The sequence below is a fragment of the Manacus candei genome, unplaced genomic scaffold, assembly GCF_025592945.1.
Source record: "Manacus candei isolate 608988 ecotype Guabito, Panama unplaced genomic scaffold, ASM2559294v1 h1tg000061l, whole genome shotgun sequence".
NCBI lineage: Eukaryota > Metazoa > Chordata > Aves > Passeriformes > Pipridae > Manacus > Manacus candei.
The window spans coordinates 6,347,235-6,364,598 of record NW_026138109.1 but is presented as its reverse complement, the minus strand read 5'-3'; the positions used below and the strand labels follow the sequence as shown (position 1 = coordinate 6,364,598).

General features: G+C 47.8%; 1 protein-coding gene across 7 annotated transcripts in view; it reads left to right on the top strand.

Annotated features, from left to right (window-relative positions):
• Positions 1–17,364, top strand: part of RUSC2 (RUN and SH3 domain containing 2) — a 60,295-nt gene that overhangs the window by 4,494 nt on the left and 38,437 nt on the right. For 4 of the 7 annotated variants that reach the window (XM_051804600.1, XM_051804593.1, XM_051804597.1 and 1 more), the window contains exon 1: positions 6,310–6,899. The exons of 1 other annotated variant lie outside the window; for it this stretch is intronic. The gene's annotated coding sequence lies outside the window, so the exon portion shown is untranslated. Of the gene's footprint in view, positions 1–5,083; positions 5,425–6,309; positions 6,900–17,364 lie in introns of those variants that run through there. 2 more of the 7 variants (XM_051804594.1, XM_051804599.1) reach the window with 2 other exon arrangements.

The window sequence follows — 17,364 nt, the reverse complement described above, 5'->3', positions numbered from 1 at the left end:
CTCATGTGATGGAGGGCTCAGCAGAAGGGCACAGCAGCCTGGGCTTGACCTCTGAAGTGCTTCTGGCCATATCTGCAGCTCAGCTACTCCTTGGGTTTTCCAGAGCTAGTCTTCTGCAGCCCTACTTTTTGTAATTCACTTAGAAGGCAGAGAGTTTTTTCTCTTCCTGGCAATGTCGAGAAGCCACCTCTCTCTCTCTCCTGCTCCTCGCAGCTTCAAGGGAAGCGGTTTCCATACCCCCTGTCTCTTTCTCCAGCCTGCCTCTCCAGCTGGGTGGAGCTGGCTGTACTGAGCTGTCAGCTCCTGCTTTTCCACACGGAGCTGAGCCCTCTGCCAGACTTTTCAGCTATAAATGGATCTGGCCTTTTCCAAACCATCCCCCTCCCCAACACCAGGAGATGTTGTGGGATGCAGGAGCTGGGCCAGGCTTCCTCTGAATTAGGAAAACATATGATCCAACCGCTGGCTTTTTGTAGATTCTCTGGTGGAAGCATCGTGCCTGGCTTTGGGGGAGCTGTGTGTGCCCTGGTGAGGGCTGTGCTGCCGAGCTGGTTGTGTACAGTGCTGTTCCCAGACCTGAGAGCAAAGCTGGGGCAGACCTGTAGGTGCTATCCCCGCGCATCAGCCCACAAACACAGCGCCATCTGATCTGAGTGCTGTGTCTCCAGGGAAGGCCAATGTTTTTGTTACTGGCTGCATCCTGCTTCCACATCCGAATTAGGCACTTAAAAGAAGCCTGGCTTTTTTATGTAATGAACAACCCCGCTTGCCTCCCCTAATTTGGGGATTTATGGCAGAGATCCTGAGATCTTTTAAGCTTTATTGCATTCTTCCTCCCCTGAGAGGCAGGGAGGTTCAGCATCTCCTCGTTCACCAGGGAGCCAGGGCCTGAAGTATGCACACCAAGGTGACTCAGGGAGTCAGTAGCTGCCCTGGATTTTAAACTGAAGTCTTTTGTGTCATCAAGTGCTACCTCCATCAGCCCTGCGGGCATCCAGGCCATTCATTCCATGAAGAGTACAGGTCTGTATTTAGAAAACTAATTTGTACTCTCATGTTGAAAAATTGCAGTCTGAAAGTCTGCTAGTTTGTGTGCTTCATAGAAGCTGCTGGGCAAGGTTCCAGTCTGGTGACCTTTTGCTGGCAGCAGTGGGTTTGCATCCTTTGGGCTTAGACAGCAGCACCTAGAGCAGCTGCTTCAGAGGCTTCCTTACCTCCTGGCAGTCGTCCCTCAGAAACCTTCAGGCTGTGGATAAGGATTCATAGAATATTCAGAAGGTGCAAGCCTGGTTTATGGCTGCACAGTATTCTGCCCGCAGTTCTGCTTCTGGTTCAGTTTTTGCTGTGACAGCAGATGCTGTCTGACACATTTTCCTGTGCAGGATGCCTGGTATCCTCAGTTTTCTCTAGTCAGTGGCTTGGTTGTTTTGCCTTTTGGGTGGGTCTGTAGAGCTATTGACTGGGCAGTGTCATTGGGTGATACACAGGAATATATATTTTGTTTTTTTTAAGGTCAGCTGGAAGATGTAATATCCCAGACCAGGATATTACATAAGGGTTATGGTTCACTAAAACCTCATATCTGTCTTCCTTCTGCGATTGTGGGCAATATTTTGCATGAAACAGGTGAGGGATAGAAGAAGTGCTCCTTCACCCTTCCCCACTCCATCCCCGGGCTTTGAACTGGGAATATATGAAATGAAGATACTGTGTGTAGTTGTAGGTGCCTGATGCTTTTTCCTGTGGAAAGCTCTGCTGAAGCTGGGCCAGGCATTAGATCCTTCTGGTTTTACAGCTCAGCGTGCTTCAGGTTAAACTTGGTTGTGAGGAGGTTTTCTGCTTGTTGTGTCCCTCCCAGATATTCAGGGGGGCTGGCTACCCCAGTTCTCTCTGGATTTATGTAATCTGCATTCCACGAAACACTTAATTCCCAGTTAAGTCCTTCACCAAGCCCTGGACACATAGCAGAGTTTTCAGAGGTTTGTTGGCTCTAGGTCTCTGTCCCTTTGATTCTGGAACATAAAGCCTGATTAAGGTTTTGGTACTGATACCTTCTGCTCATCTGAAGCCAATAGTTTCTCCTCCTCCTCATTCTTTTGTGTGCTTGCCTGGACTGGGAATCATGGTTTCCACAATTCACTTCCATTGTGCCTGGGGTCAGTGTTTGCTGAGCATCTTTGTGGTCCTTCAGCATTGCCCTGGACTCTGCACTTCCAACTGAGTCCTCCATGGAGCCGTGGGTGGGACTGTCACCCAACAATGACAGGTTCTTTTAGGAATCCTTGGCAGAATGATGATGGCACTGAATCATATTTACAATTAAAGCTTTATTTTCTTAACAGGTTCCTGGTGACCAGGAACCACAGAATGGTTTGGGTTGGAAAGGACCTAAAAGATTATCTAGTTTCAACCCCTCCATGGTGGGCAGGAATGCCACCCAGTAGATCAGGTTGCTCAGGGCCCCATCCAGCCTGTTCTTGAACACATCCAGGGGACATCCAAAACTGCTCTTGGCTGCCTTCACAAGAGGAAGTTCAAGTTAGCTGATTTCACAATGGCTGGTTCAAACTGCACCAGGATCCTCCTTGAATGCCAGGGCAGGACATTTGTTCAGACACACATCCGTGAGTGCAGATTTGGTGTGCTGCAAATCTCATTCCAGCAACAGGATGTGGAATGTGGCCATCCTGCTGCTGTTACGGTTGTGCTGCCATATACACAGCACTGAGACTGTGCCTGGCAAAGCTTTGGAGTACGTCTGCCTGTGCATGGCCTGTGTCAGCGTGAGTTCAGCTGCACATCACGAGCATTAGAGCTCCACAGTCCACTGTGGGATATCCACTCAAACAGAGCATTCCTGGTCAGTGTGCTTGGAGCACGCCTTGTCAAATGCTATGCTTTACAGGGCATCAGGTACCTGCAGTGCCTGATCCTGCAGGGATCCCTGTGAAACACACGCTGTGAAACACATCTAGCTATGGTTTGGAAGATGTAGTGAGGACTTTAATTTTTCTGACGATTCTAAGGTAGTCAGGGTGGTTGGTTTGAAAACTGCCTGAAGAATTACAGGTGTATCTTGCAGAACTTTAGCATGATACAACAGAAAATGAGATTTCATGCTGATAAAATGCCACATATAACAGTGATTTGTGAACAGTTTCTCACTACCCATAACAAGCCCTTTGGAGTCACTGTGAATTATTATCTGCGCATATCAGCTCAATGCTCAGCTGTAGCCAAAAAAGGTAGAACTCACACCGAAAACAAAAAATGCTGGTCTGTATTCTTTTATAATAGGTATTCAGTCATGTTGTGCCTGTATCTTGAGTTCCACATACCAGCTGGTCACTGTCTCAAAAAGAGTGACATAGACCTGGACATGATAGAGAAAAGTGGAATGGGGATGATTAAGCTTCTGTAGGAAGAGAGATTAAACAAGGAAAAGTAGGTGACAGTGACAAAGAGTAAAGGCCTATAATGTAGTGTTCAGCAGGGAGAAGTTGAGTAAGGAATGACCTTTAATAAACTTTGCTAATTCTCACAGCACAGAGGAAGCACATCCAGCAAAATTATTTATTAGACTGGAGGTTAAGGAAGTCCTCTTTCAACACAGTTGATTTGTAGAACATGTTGCTACGAGATGGCATGAAGACTGAAAATACACACAGATTCCAAAAGGAACCAGACACCTCAATGGCAGAGATGTGTTTCAGTGTCTGTGAAATGTGATTGTCAGTGTGCGACCTCCAGCTCCAGAAGTTCCTGATTGTTGCAGGCTGGAAGAATGTGTTTTTAGGAGAAATCACTCCATACTCTGTGATTTGTATATGCCAATGCCAAAATGTTGGGGGTAGGGCACTAGATCAGAAGAATTCTTGGAGTAACCCAATAAGGTGGTTCTGGTTACCAGAACGTGCTGAAGCGGTGGGGCAAAAATGAACTGATTTGGTTTTGAGCACTTCTGGTCTGATGGCTCTCTTGTGGAAGATACACACAGGTCACCACAGATTTTCTTATCACTTTTATTAGCAAATCTGGGAGGACTGTCAGGAGAAGGGGACTGATGTAGGCGTTGCCCACTGGCTCACAGGGTGTGCCAGTCCAATGATTACTGCTCTGCTAGGCAGGCGAGATGCCTGGCATTAGCTATCCAAACCTGTCTTTGTTTCCCCTTGAATTCTGGTTAGGATATGATTTATGTCCTGATGGAACAAAATCTGGACTGTTAGAGCCTCTTATTCACATGACTGTGGGTGGTGGTGTTATCCATCGAAATGTCTCGTCCTACGGAAAGGGGAAAGAGCAGGCTATTGCAAATTCTACTGTGAATTCCTTTATCCTTTCCAAGTCCTGTGTTGCAATTTCCTTCACAGTCTAAATAGCAAAATGTCTCCAGTGTCCCTGCACTGAGAACTGTGAAAGTCTGGAACTGCACAACTTTGAAAAGTCTTGTTTGCTCATAATGGAATGCCTTCAATACTGATTTTAGGAGCAGTAGTAGGAGCCACTGTTATTTGCTGCTAATCCTTTTGAAAACTCACCAAATCAATGCTTCTGGATTCTTTGAGTTGTCTTTTGTGGAAACTGGCTGAGGCTATAGCAAAAGCAAAAAACAGTAATGGGCATATGATTTTTGTCTGCCATTCAGCTTGCCTCACTGCTTAAGCCTGAATGTGGTATCATAGTGAAATTTTGGGAACACTAGACTTAGTATCATAATTTTACTTCTGCCTTGTTCCTTGAACCCCAAACTACACACTCAGAAGCATTAGAATGTTTGTGCCTCTTTCGATGGGATGGATGAAGGGTTTAAAGCCCATTGCCCTCTCCCTGCAGAGAAGAAAAACGTCTCTTGGCAGCATCAGGCTGTTTTTAAACGAGACAAATGCCCATGGTGCCTGTCTGCCAGAGCCCCCAGCCCCTACACCGCGTCCCTTTTTAGCCCACTTCTCCACGCATCTATATCTGGCTACAATTCCTTGCTCTGGGAACGTGACCTCATCGTTGTTTTGGTATTTCCAGTGATTCAGCCTGGTCCGGGGCAGGGAGGAGTCATTCCTGGTGCAGGCTGACGGGTGTTTGTGCGTTTCTGGAATTCCAGAGCAGTGCAGCCTCAGCCCTTCCGCTGCTTTGACAGCTCGGCTGAGGCCGGGCTGGTGCACCGCATTCCTGCCTGGCAGATGGTCTGGGCGCAGCTGGTAGAGGGACTACCTGCTTTTGGGGGTAGTGGGGATCCCTGTCTTTGCAGCGTATCTGCTGTGGTGAGGGTGAAGAAAGCTGCGAGCAGTAGTTTGTGTGTCGAGGAAAACCACAAGGAGTCTCCACTTTATGGGTGGTAACAGAGTCCCGCAGAATGCTCGTTCCTGTTTATGGGCTGCCAGCACCCCATGACGAAGTTAACTTTGCAACATCTGCAGGAGCTTGGTAAGTGTTGTGGCCCTTTTTTGGCAGGGGATGCGGGGGGGGGAACTGAGGCACTGAGTAGGGAAGTGGCCTGCTTGAGGTTTACACATCTGAGCTGGAGGTTCCCCCCGTCCTGACAGAACAGACCACACTTGCTTCAGAACCACATGAACTCCCTGTTCTTTGTCACTGGTTTCACCCAGAGGTCACCTGTGTGAGCTATATGCCTGTCTGACACAGGGCTTAGAGGCAGTGCCTGCTGTGGTATGAAATGGCTCGAAACAGCTCCTTCTCAGCCTTCCCCTAAGGTCTTTCAAGGCTTGTTTGATGGGCACTGATTAAAAGCTACAAACCCTCTCTGATGCTGGTTCCAGTTGTAGTGCAGCAGAGGCAAAGCCCCCAGACCCTTTGACACTTTGCTGCTTTGCTGACCTAGTTCCTATCCCCCGTCTTTCAGATTTGGTGTAAATCCAACTGCAATTCAGCTTGTAAATTACCCCAAAATGGCAGGGGAAAAGAATTCTAGCAGTAGGTACCAAAGACACTGAAATCTGGAGAGAGGGTAAGTGTCAAACATGTGGGGCCCATGAACGCGGGGAGAGGACCTGGACAACGGGAATGGGCTCCTGCACCATGAGCTGATCTGACAGATGGATGGAGCGAAGCTCCAGTCAGCCTTTCTCCCTGGTGTGGTGGGCTGCTGTGGCATTTGCACCAGAGAAAATGTGAGGCTGGGGCTTGTCCCAGGTGGGGCTGGAGCTGTCCGAGTTGGGGCGCAGGATGGAAAATTGGACAGGTTTGCATTTCTGCTATGCAAAATACTGGGTATGGAGCTGTAGGAGCTGCTGAAGAGTGTGGAATTGGGGGGGGGGGGGGGGTGTCTCCCCTTGCTCCTGGTCACTTCTTCCCAGGCTTCCCCTGGCAGGCAGCTGCCCTCCCCGCCCGCTGTCCGAGTGGGCAGGCAGTGGAGCCGTCCCGCACAGCCCCGCCACGCTCTCCCCGCTCTCTGCGCCTGCTGTAAATGGCTCTCTGTAACACGAGCTGCATTTCTGCCATAACCCTCTCCAGAGCGCATCTGTATTTACACTGGGGCTTTCATTAGCAATCTGGCCCTCGCGCTGCCAGCAGCCCGCAGCCCTCGCTCCTCTCCCCTGCCCACACGCGCTGTGGGTGAGACCCTGGCACCGCTGTGCCGGAGGAGGGGCAGGTGGCTGGCAGCAGGAGGAATTCCTCAGCCGGCTCCTGTCTGGAAGAAGTGCCTTGTCATGTTGCCTGTTGCCCGCCATCCTGCATCAACAGGGGTGCTGCCGGCAGACACTCCCTGCAGCACGGCTCGCTGATCCCTGAGCCGGCACGGGGACAAGCTGGTTTTGCTCTGGATTATCGCTGGCTCTGCATGCTGTATTCTTCCTGCTGCTCTCGTGCCATTGCTGCTGCACTCGGCTTCCAGCTGCGGTGAGCTGAGCCCTCGTCCTGCGGAGATTGTATCTAGCAAGGTAGGAGCCGATCCCTTCTATTTGTTCTGCTGAAAGTAATGTGGCCAGTCCTACCCCTGCCTGGAGAGCATGTGTTAATTAGTGGGTTTGTATTGCATTGTTCTGTAGCTCTGTGAACAGTCAGTATGCTGCTCAGACTGTAGCCTCTCTTACAGGGAAAGAAAATGCATATATACATTTTATTTTTATCTACACACTGGAGAAATGAAACTTTGGGCCCTTTTCTGCTCCGGAATGGGGTCCTCTCTTCTGTAACTTCTCTGTTCTCATCCAGCATCCTGTGCATGTTCTCCAGGTCATGTCACCTGCTTCTGCGGGAGATGTGAAAGTAGAGTGCAGTCTGATGTGTCTTGGGAGACAGTGGGAGGGAGGAGAAACTCAAGGAAGACAAAAATCAAGGAAGTTCAATAGGCTCAGAAGTGGCTCTAAAGAAGTTATTTTTAATCCAGAAAATTAGACAGGGGAAGAGCCTTCCTTTCCCTAGATAGTCTCAAAAGGGTGATTTGTTTTTGTTTTGTTTTGTTTTGTTTTGTTTTTCCTTCAGTTCCTTAGGGCACACTGTTTTGGTATGGAAAGGCCTGAGGCTGCTGCTGTCCCTAGGATTGAAGGACTGTCAGTCTTGTTGGTCTGGTGCCTTCTTTCTAGTGAGCCTTGCTGGCATTTAAAGTTTCACCTGACCCCACAACTGCACACCTTTGCCTGTGTGGTATAGGAGAAAAGAGGTGACGACTGAGAAACCCTACCCCTTCTGGATTTCCCCACAGTAGCCAAGGAGAGATAAAATAGGAGGGCATTAGCATTTTCTGTGTTTAGGCACAACTGTTCCCTTTTTAGTCCACGGCAGCTGGGATGTGCTCACAGCCATCCATCTTTCCCAAGCTTACTGTACCTGGGCTTCCCTCCCATATGGATGAGAGTCTGTCTCCTCAGCAGGATACCAGGCCTCCTGCAGGTGATTGCTTACTTCTGAGCACCAGCCCAAACAACAAACTATGTTTTAGGGTCCCCCTAGGTCTCTGTGAGGAGGATAAGGGGGTGCTCTAGCTTTGCTTCCTTAGCATATCCTGCTGTGCTGCCAGTGGGTGTATAAATAGTGCCCACAGTGTACTATTTTGGTGACAAGCTCTTCCCAGGATTCATCCAAAGAGTTATGTGAGCAAGTGTTAAAAATAACACCAAGCCCTGCCCAAGTGCTGGCATCATTTCAGCCAAAGTGTTGGGAATCTTCCATGGAGAGCAGCCTTGGACCCTTGGGGGGGTAGGGGGGACAGGGGGCAGCAGAGGGGGTCCAGCAGGGCTTCCTGTGTTTTCCTCTTCTTACTGGTCCTGCTGACCACAGGGGACTGTGACCCTCAGGTTCTGCAGGTGTGCTGATATCAAGAAGGTGTGAGGCTTTCACTTCTGATTAGGTTATTTGCCACTGGGCTTTCCCTGTGTGTTTCTGAGCATTATCACTATGTCTAATGTGAGGTACAGGAAATTCCCAGAGGGGTTAAAGCTGAGCTTTAATCTCGCCTGCTGCCAGGTCCCTGCTGGTGGCCAGAGCTTGCTGCTTCACTAGAAGGTCTTGAACTGTAGCAGTGGCTTATGTAGGCATTCTGGTCCTGGGTTAGGTTTATCCTGAGGACTGGTACCTGGAGATCAGTTTAAGTGTGGAAGGCATATTAAATCTGTGAGTTGCATTACGGCCATAGATCTGGATTCTTTTTATCCATATAAACACAAAAGTTCTGCCCTTTTTGTGGTGTGGTCAGTGCCTAGAACTGAAAGCTGGATCACACAGTAGAGATATCTGAGGAGGAGTCGTGCTCCTTGAGCTGTGCAGCCAGTGCAGGATGCACCATCCCACCGAGAGGCTGGAGCTGTGGTTTGTTTCCCTCAGGCTGGGTTTTGCCTGCTGTTGATCAGGTCCTACACTAGGTAGGCAGTTTGGCTGCTCTCGTGCTGCTGCAGTATCAGCCCATGCTGTGTACTGGAAAATAGGAGACCTTACTGGAAAGCAGCAGACCTCACTGAGTCCTTGTCCTCAGTGTCTGAAGCCCAGAGCTCACAAAATGCTTCAAAAAGTGCTTATGGAGGGGCTCATGCTCAAAGAAACCTCATCTGAAGAAAGAGATAGTCCCTTTGCAGCTGGATGTGGCTCCACTCTTGCCTGGTCTCACATGGGATGTAGAAGTGGGAGTGGAGCACCGATTGGTTACACAGTTTAATACATGAAGCCTCACACATGGGAGAAGAAACAAGAGGTCACCTGCTTGTAAATTTAGGGGCAATGCTGGGGTTTCCCTGTTTTCTCTGAGTTGAAAGCAGCTGTATCATGGACAGGGGAGACCACTCTTCCCGTTCAGATCCTGGAGTTCAGAACTGCAGCATTAATCCCCCTCTACAGCTCCTTGGCCTCCATGTTTGCATCCCCAGATGCATCAGTTCTAGTTTCTGGCTTTGTAGAGGAAGAGCCAGATGCTTATGCCTGGACTCAGTGATCTTAGAAGAGATCTTTTCCAGTCTAAATGATTCTGTGATTCTGCAATCCTTGAGTGCTTTCAGAAGGGCTGGATTTATTTTAAGCTGATAACAGAAGGTTGCTGTGAAAGCAGCAGGCATACAAAAATTGCTGAAAAGGTCACAAGTGCATGCTTCACCTCCTCTGATTCGGGATTACTAATTCTGGCAGATGTTCCCAGGGATGGAGAGCAGGTCCTGTTAGAGCATCATGACCAAGCGTTTTCTCTGGCTGTTGCACTGAGAATGAGTGAGAGCAGAGCAGATGCTCAGCTTCTGGCTTGGGCTGTTCTATCTCCAATTCTCCATCCTCCTCCCCATCTCACCATTTAGCTGGTCTTCTCTTTTCTGTGCTGTGTGAGAGGCACAGGCTGGGTGTGTGCACAGTCTGGAGTGCTTTCTTAAGTGTGAATTGAAAACACAGGCTTCAGAATTGTCCAGAGATGGAAGTACATCATGGAGATGAAAAGCATGTGTCTGTTTTTCCAGGAACATGCTCTGAGCAATCAGTCCTTCATCAGGGGCTTCCTGCTCCTCAGTTCTTGTGTTCCTTCCTGCTCCTCTCCCATGTCCAGCCAACAGAGGAGCTCTCTGAGTCACCGTTGTGGCTGCTTGTTAATAGGCCTGAGCCAAGGCTCTGTCTATTGTCATATGTTACAGAGTTCCTGAGGGCTCTTTCAGGGCTCTTTCCACCCTGGCATGCTCTTGTTCCTCTGACTGGAATGTTTCTGGAGTGTGTGGACACGCTTTTGTTTGTTGTCCTCTGAGCACCTCTTTGCTGGATGTTTCTCGATAGTCTTCTAATAGTTCTCCTATCTAGAATAGTCTTCAAGGCTATTCTCTAATAGTCTCTGTGGTGCCAGAGCTACACACCACAGATTCCAGGAGTTCCTGAAGTGCCTAAATGTCTCCACGGGGAACCCTGTAGGGCAGTGTGCCCCTGCTCTTTCATCTGCCTCACACGAGGCTGAGCCCTATTTCAGTCTGTCCGACACAACCCAAGCTTGGCAGGTTTGTCAGCCATCTCCTGTGACCTGCTTTGCCTTCGTGTCCTGCCTCAATCACTGCTGCCTGGGCTTTGCCTCTGCCAGCTTTTATTTTCTATTTTAAAGGACAGGACAGGATTTCCTCCCACACACGGATCCCCTTTACCCCTGTAGCATTTCCATCACTGTGGGTCTTTCTCCAGCCTGAGCGAAATCATTGCCCAAAGCCAACAGGCAGGTATTCCCCATTTCTGGCTCTGTGTGCCTGCCTGCCCATAGGATGGCTGCCTGTTGGCTGAACGTGACTTTTGGAGGAGGTAGACTTTGCACAACTGGCCACACAGCAAGTAGGAGCTGCGAGTTAAATCTCTTTGTGCCAATTAAACATACACCGATAAGCACGTACAGCCACAAGGTTGCTTAATCATGGGCTGACCTGATATGGAGACCTTGAGTAGAGGTGACTGATGATCCATGACAGCTTGCTGTCTTAGATGGGAAGAGGTTAATAATAACAAGAGAGAAATTTGGAAGGGCTCTCAACTGTGACCAAGGATCATCTCTGACAATACCAAATTCATGAGAAAAAGGTCTTTCCAATGCGGTGGGTGAAAGGAGGATGAATCCACTGGCTGAAAGCTCGTGCTAAGCATGTTCTCTTTAGGGAAAAAGTACATCTGGAGTATGTTTTTAACAGCCAGGTGGATTAGTTACTAGATCAGCGGGCACACAATGCCTTTCCACTCTCAGCTGCACCTGTATGTTTGCTGTGTCTTTCCAGGAGCATGTTTGTGTTTCTCCAGGTATTCTGCCTCATGGAATAAATAGCTCTCAGCTTTTAATCCCTCATTAGAGGTTCCCTGCTTCTCTGAGTCAAACAGAGATCACACAACAGTAGGACCTCCAAAAGGTATATAATAATCATATCTCCCTGACCCAGGCACAGTGGCCTTGGGCCATGCTATTCCTTGGATTTCTTCATTTAATCTCTAGAAGCTACCAGCAAAAGGGACATTATCTGCTGCATTGTGTTTTAGCAATCCAGTCCCTTCCACCTGTTGGTATCTCCTGGTGCCATGGGTTGACCAAGGCTCTGAGATGGGCATTCGTTTGGCAGCAAAGCTGGAGAAAGACAGTATTTCCAATGTCTGACAGTGAGGGCCTGTGAAAATTAATAGGACTGCATGCCTCTAAATAAGTAAAGCAAAGAACTTCCTGAGACATACAAGACCATGGAAAATTTTAAGGAAACCAGCCTTACCTTCTGACTCTTAATTTTTTTTTGGTGTAGTGGATGGCTAGTTTTATCTTTTATACTTGATGTCTAACTTAAGCTTTCCTGTCTGTCCCTTAGGGACGCTCCTCTTGTTGTTGAGGAGGTGGAGAACAACTTGTTCACTGGCTCTTGGCAGCAGCCTTTTATACGTTTTGAAATTGCTTTCATGTACCCCCTGGTTTTCCACAGAGAACCAACCCATTTGCTTTGCAATTTAGTCCTTTCTGTCCTTTTTTTTCCTTGTTGCCTTTGAGCTCTCGCCAGTTTGTCCATTTGGGATATATGTCCATGAGGCATGAGCCAGTGTTGGGCAGAGAGGAAGGATGACTCCAAGTCTTGCATATGACATGCCTGTGCACACAGCCCTGCATATTGTTTGTCTGCTTCAAAGCAAAATGCCACTATTGCTCAAGCTCAGCCTGTGATCTGCAGTAACCACAGATCCCTTCTGAATGAGCAGGTCATGCACCATGATTATGGGTGGGGATGTGCAGTCTGTGCTGTGTGAGATGTCATGGTAATGGCTATAATTTATGTCAATCTGCTGTTTGTATGCATACCTTATCCCTTCAGCTAACAGTATTGGTACTGTAGACAGCATAGGTGAAGAGTAAAAGACAACTATTCCATCTGAGAGCCAGCAGGTTAATATATAAGTGGTGGACAGAGTATCAACAAGTTTTCAATGGTTCTGTTCCCTTTCCCCTTTGCAGCTTTTCTGGTGTCTACTGGGATGTGGGTGCTCAGGAGCCCAGGCAGTCTCTTGTTTAGCACTGGAGTTCTATGCTTGCCAATATTCTGCTATTGCATTGCTGGTGGTAGGTGGAGTTTGAGTGTATTTCAGCAGTCTCTTTTAATCACAGAGTGCTTTGCAGAAGCACAAGCTGCTGAGATATTGCTTTATTTGACACTAAAACATAACCAACTGGGGCAGGTAACACTGCAGAGCAGCACTGTGTGTCCAGTTGGGGTGGTAAGTGGAGAAACTTAGGGCAAAAATCAGTATAAACAACCATTATTAATATCATGTGTCTCTAATAAATCAGACAGTGGTTATTTGCTCTCTGGGCTTCGTTGCAAAGTGAAGTGGGAATGTTTCAGAGCAGGGAGGCCTGCTGGGAACTCACTTTGTGGCAAGTTGACAGATCTCCCTGCTTGACTTCTGCTGTTGCTCGGAACAGGGATGGCAGGGAGCTCTTTGGCATGTGCAGAGTGAGGTGAGTGTGGGTTTTCTGCTTGAATCATAGAGTCATTGAATGGTTTGGGTTGGAAGGGACCTTATAAATATCGTATAGTTCCAACCCCCCTGCCATGGGCAGGGAAATACAGAGCAGTTGCCTTGGGAAACTGCTGTTGCCTTGGGAAACAAACTGTTTATGACTCAGTCCTGAAACGAGAGGGCAGGATCTTTTTCCATTCTTGGATGTGGACTCTCATGCGTCCAACAGCGATGTTTTTCTTCTCCTTTGCTTGCCCTTTTTCTTGCTACATCCCTTCCACTGCAGTCCCTGTGAGCCTTGTGTGCCGTGCAGTCACCCTGACTTTGAGTCACCCTGGCTATGCCCCTGGAATGGGAAGGGAATGTCACTTCGGTGCACATCATGGGAACTAACCATACGCAGTCACTTCCCTCAAGCAGTGTACACAGTGAACCATTTCAGGGCTGCAGATTCAGCTCAGCCCTGCAGCTTTTCAGCTGCTTAGTTGGAAGTACATAACTCTTATTTGAGGTCAGAATACAAACTGGTGAATGCAGCAGAACTGTGGCTGCCAAATTCACCATCTCCAATATAGTATGTAATGTATAGTGGCAACTTAAGGCTTTCCTCATGGCAGTGGGGAACTATAAGTTATGGTGAAACCAGTCATTTAGGTAAATTGTGCTGCAGGGGCAGCACTGGTCCCATTTTGAAAACTAATAGAAGTGAAGCCAGTAACACCTTAATATCTACTGTTACCATGGCTGCTTAGAGCAATTGTTTACCAGATTAAAAGGCATATATATTTTATTTTTTAATAATATCCTCTCTGCTTCTTTTACCAAGGCTTTGACTGGTGAGAGTTTGTGTTCCCACTCAGTGTAGCATCAATATCTGAGTGAGTACTTGAAGAAACAGGGTTGCTCTTAGAGCTACTTAAAACACTCTGAAACCTCAGGCTGGATCAATTATGTTGAGGCCTTGCTTTAATTCAAGATTTTCTGTACCTCTTTAAGAGCTTGGTTTATCAGATTGAAGCTGAGCCTTCAGACGTGATTGAGGAGCTGCTCTTCTGTTCGTGTCCTCATTTCCCTCTGCTATAGAAACATTCAGCTATTTCTTTGTGCTCTTGCTTGGGCAATACTAAGTATTAGGAGTAAAAGATGGGTGCTAAGAGTTGGGTTGTGGGGTCATTTCTCCCTTTCCCATAGAATTTTGAGTGATTCACATCTCCCTGTTGCCCCAGTCTCCTGCATGTAAAATGTTGATAGCAGCACTTTTCCTTGAAAAAGACTATAAACATACTGGAATCTGGGGCTGGAAGGGACTGGAGACAGACAGCTGGTTGTGGGCAGGGTTTGGTTTTCCCATAGATGTCTCAGTAGTGTAGAGGTATGTGGAACTCAGCCCAGCCCTGGGGGGATCCGTGCCAGCACTAGCCCTATCTAGTAGTTACGACTTTTTATGGAGCTTGTGAGGGCCTCTGTTCCTGGTCAGTGAAGCATCAGTTGCCAGCAATGGGAAGGATTTCACCTCAGTACTGGAAGCTGAAAATCCACATAGTGATTGGAATGACCTTGCTCGGTATGATTTTTCTAGAAATGGTTGCAGGTGTAGAGCAAGGAGGGGGAACAAGGAAAGCATGCATCATATTATCCTAATTCTTTTTTTCCAGGGGATTTGCTAATATTTTATCCGTTTAGTAACCTGAAATGAATCTCTCAGGTGCTTCTCCTACCTACCCTTGGATCCATGTGTATTTCTTCCATACATAGTACCCTTTGAGAACTAAGAAGCAGTAAGCAGACTGGAGTAAGATAACAGGAAAGTTGAAAGAGGAACTACTGGTCTGAAGGGAAGTTGTTAGTGGAGATAAGCCTTCAAATGGAAGCTATTCAATACATCAGATAATGCTCTGAGCATTATAAAGTCAGACTTCACTAGTGATGTTTCCTAAAGACACAAAGCTAGGAAGCGTTGTCAGAGGCAGTTCAGTGTTATTCAGCAGGAAAAGCTGGGATGTCCTTGAGGAATAATACAAATGGGAGCTGGATGGTTCAGAATTGCATGGCTATGTGCGTGCAAAATGAGCGAAAAGTTCAGCTCCGTCCGGGAGCTCACTGGGGAAAGTGGGAACGATGAGGGGGGGAGACTCAGGGGCTTAGAGTGACGTGCAGGATAACTGCGAGCGACTAGCGTGATGCAGCCATGAAAAAGATAAATGTCATCCAGTGTGACACGTTGGACAAAACATTGGTAGCAGAGATGGGGAAATTTTAGCATATTAAGGCATGGGAGACCTTGTCTGGAAGACTGTGTTTGTTTCCAGTCACTTGCTGAAGGCTGTGTGCAAACTTTGTCTGGTCCAGAGAAGGAATATGGGTATGATCAAAGAAATGGAGAGCCTGCCTAATGTGAAATGATTAGAGAATGCAGATGATGTAACTTTAAACACGGACTGGGATAAATGCTGATGATAAAGCTCATTTTTGGAACATGAGTGGATAGAGGTGAGCTGTGCATGGATAAAGATAAGCTGTAAACTGAGAGAATGTTCTTAAACATCAGAGGGATGAATTTGGGGAATTAATTCTCTTAGAAGACAGCAAGCAACAGGAAATGTCCAAGTTTTTTTTTAAAAAAACAGCAACAACTTTCTCTTTTGAAGCCATTTTCTCTTTTGAAGGTGTGACTCCTGCCCTGGGTTGCTAACCCTGAAGAAATCAGTGCTGCTGTTCTGGGCAGCGGGCAGGACTCACTAGGACACAGGGTCATGATGAGGGGCTGGTGAATCCTAATGCTGTGAATGTGTTTGCAACCAGCATAACCCCAGAGACTCTTGTGCTTCTGTCCTGAGATCCCCTTGGAAGGCAGGTTCAGTGGGGATTGGTTAGTGACCCCCCTGGGGAAATGTGAGGGCTGAGGGCAGGTGTTTCCACTATGCTAACATGTGCTTTTATCAATCTGGGTGGATTTTTGACCCTTTGTTCAAAGGCCCATGTATTTGTTCCCACTGAATAGAAAAAATGTCAAGCACATGCCGATAACGATCAGCCTGTATTGATCTCTCTGTGTTAGAGAGATGTTGTTTGACCTTGAAGCACTGAGTTTGCAGGAATGGGAAATTGTTTTGATTTTTCTTCATGAGGAATTTTATGAAGTTTCATCATCTCCTCCTTTCCTGTTGGCTTCTGTACTCTGGTCCCCCTTGCTCTAGTTGTGCTCTTAGTTCAACTCTGACCAACATCTGTCTCTCTGACATTTCCAAAACAGCCTCAGTGGTGATGGATGGGGTTGCCATGTCTTGGGAATTTAGATTTCTGCCTTGAGCAATGAGTGAGCGAGGTGGGAAGGCACTGAACTGCTTTCACCTTGCTCATGAGTAGTCCAGCACGTGGGAAAGAGTGAAGATGTCCCATGGCCATGCTGCAGGTGGGGTCATGATAGGCCAGAATCTATACCCTAGGCATAGATTCCTGCTGTTGCACCTGCAGATAGCAATGCAGAGGTTATCTGCTGTGGTGGAGAGCTTGCTGTAACTCATACCACTTTCTGTTTGCTTGAGAGGAATGGACACACTGAATGTAATGAGGGCTTGGTCAAAATACCCATCCTTTCGGAGGAGGTGGCAGGCAGCTCCCTTTGCTGGGCTGTAGCAGTGAGCTGGAGGCAGCAGCTGTGAGGGTGGTCAGAATTGTGACCCCCACCTCATGGTGATTAAAGACCTGTTCCAGCAGGGTGCTTGGTGTCAGAGCTACAGCCCAGGCAGCCGGCTGGGATCTGGGGCTGAGCTGTTTCCAGTTGACACATATCTGGAGCAGCTTTGCACCAAATAGGTGAGAGGCTGGGGCAGCTGGTGGATGATTTAGCTGCACAATTGCAGCAAAAGTGGAAAGGGTGGGGATGTGCTGACCTCAGCAGCCAATTCCTGTATGGTATATAAAGGAAGAAGCCTGAGACCAAGACACAAAGGTGTTGGGCTTTTTTCCACCTAGTTGATCTATTTGTGTCCTAGTTGTTGACAGCAAGTGCTCTGGGTACACATACAGCTCATGTCCAGTGTAAGTGCAGCACCTGGGGCTCCCCCAAAGGGGTGAGTTTTGCTGCAGCCCATGACAGGGAGTAGGATTTTCTGCCTTATTGGAGTGCACAGTTGGAAGGTTGTGTTGTGCATTCATTTCTCAAAACCCTGGAGCAAGGGGTAAGGAGATGAGATGGCAAAAATTCTGCCTGATACTTGGGATGCTTGTGGATAATGAGACTGACATTGCTTGATAAGGAATTTTTCCCTCCAAGCTATGCCCCAGAGTGCTGGTGTCTGGGAAGCACTATCCCTGCCTGCCCAGTTTGAGCAAGATGAGGACCCTTGTTACTGTTGGGGCAGAGATGTCCTTGCACCTCCATCTCCCTCCTCTTCCTTCTCCAAAGAAGACTGTGCTGGCACAGTCACCAGCCTGCATTATCCCTGCTCCCTCCTTGCGTGAGACTGTGGAATCAGCCAC